Source organism: Bison bison, unplaced genomic scaffold (genome assembly GCF_000754665.1).
Source record: "Bison bison bison isolate TAMUID 2011002044 unplaced genomic scaffold, Bison_UMD1.0 scf7180017864518, whole genome shotgun sequence".
Classification (NCBI taxonomy): Eukaryota; Metazoa; Chordata; class Mammalia; order Artiodactyla; family Bovidae; genus Bison; species Bison bison.
This window is the reverse complement of record NW_011495071.1, coordinates 19,859,058-19,861,183: the sequence shown is the minus strand read 5'-3', so window position 1 is coordinate 19,861,183 and position 2,126 is coordinate 19,859,058.

Here is a 2,126-nt window from a genome sequence, read left to right as displayed (position 1 = left end):
TCTAGTGGTTAGTTATGATTCTAGGCTTTCACTGCTGGGGCCCAGGTTCAACCCCTGGCAGGGGAACAGAGATCCTGCAAGCCAAAAAACAAAACAAAAAAATCCAAGCCCCTTATACTGGAGAGTGGGACCCCCCAGGATCCTCTCTGTCCATGGAATTCTCCATGCAAGAATACTGGAGTGGGTTGCCATGCCCTCCTCCAGGAGATCTTCCTGACTCAGTGATTGACCCTATGTCTCCTGCATTGCAGGCAGATTCTTTACTGCTGAGCCACTGGGGAAGCCCCACTGGCGTGGGTAGCCATTCCCTTCTCCAGGGGATCTTCCCTGCCCAGGGATCGAACCCAGGTCTCCTGCATTGCAGGCACATTCTTTATTGTCTGAGAGAAGGGAAGCATCTAAATAAGTGAGCCCATATTTAGGTAAATGCATAGCCTTTAGGGAGGAGGAGGGGAGAATACCCCCTACTGGTGAGGAGCTGTTTTTCTTGTACCTTCACCTTTCTGGCAGGAACACTTCTTAACCAAAACAATAAGTCCTTGAGCAAAAACGTAAGAATATGTAATGCAGACAGAACGTGGGATGCCTTTTAAAGACTTGGAAAAAAGAAACGATAGCTCTTTTTTTTTGTTTGTTTGTTTGTTTGTTTTATTGAAATGATAGCTCTTGAAGACTGAAAACGTAACTCAACAATGATTTCAGCAGAGGATAGTGCTTTCCAGAGCTTGGGTTCAGGCTTGACAGTAATCTCTTTGAAAGTATTTAAGATAAAATTGTAAACAAAGAAGGGGTCTATAAAAAATCAGGTTAGTCTGCCCCAAGGAAGAAGAGAGTCATCTGAGACCCAGAGAGCCAGGCAGAAACTATTCTTTCTCTCTCCCTTCTGCTAAGTTGTTTTCCTTAGAAATGGATCACTAAGCATGGCCCACTTGCAAGAATAGAGGAATCAGACTCCACCTTTTTCTTTTTTTCTTTTGGTAGACTCCACCTTGAAGAGAGGGGCATTAAGGAACTTGTGGACAGATTTTTAAAACGCTACCACCTCCATTAAGGACATTATAAGAAGCAGACCTCTGAAATTCATATTTCTCACTGGAGCCAAAATAGCTATGTTTACCTTGAGCACCCAGTTTGCTTTTATTTTTTTATGTTGTGACTCACTCTGTAAATTGTGTTTCCCTCTTTTCTCAGCTGTCAAGAAGCTCAAAATAAAAATTTGGCTTACCTCTAGCTTGTGGACAAGGCATATATTTCATGTAATCAACTCACCCATGACTTCATCTTATTTTTCTCAATCCTTTTATCATTTTCACTTTTTTCTCATTTCTTTCTCTCCCTATTTGTATATAAATGAATGATATGACATATATCTGTATCTTCACACACATATGTACGTCATGGCATATCGTGTGTATGTTTACAAGCCTTCCAAATACCTTTGAAATAAGAATGTATATAACTAAAACAAAGGGCTTCCCTCATAGCTCAGTGGGTAAAGACTCTGCCTGCAATTCAGGAGACCTGGATTCAATTTCTGGGTCGGGAAGATCCTCTGGAGAAGGAAATGGTAACCCACTCTGGTATTCTTGCCTGGAGAATCCCATGGACAAAGGAGCCTGGCAGGCTACAGTCCATGGAATTGCAAAAGTCAGACTCGACTTAGCGACTAACCACCACCACCAACTAAAACAAATACAATGAACTATTTTTCATTCCTCTTAGGACTTGAGGTCACTTGCATAGTCCTTTTGTTTTCTTAATAAAGATAACTATTGATTTTTTTTTTTGTTCCATATATCAGTTCAATTCAGTCATTCAGTCGTGTCTGACTCTGTGACCCCATGAACCGCAGCACGCCAGGCCTCCCTGTCCATCATCAACTCCGGGAGTTTACCCAAACTCATGTCCATTGAGTCGGTGATGCCATCGAGCCATCTCATCCTCTGTCGTCCCCTCCTCCTCCCGCCTTCAATCTTTCCCAGCATCAGGGTCTTTCCTAATGAGTCAATTCTCCACATCAGGTGGCCAAAGTATTGGAGTTTCAGCTTCAGCATCAGCTCTTCCAATGAATATTCAGGACTGATTTCCTTTAGGATGGACTGGTTGGATCTCCTTGCTGTCCAAGG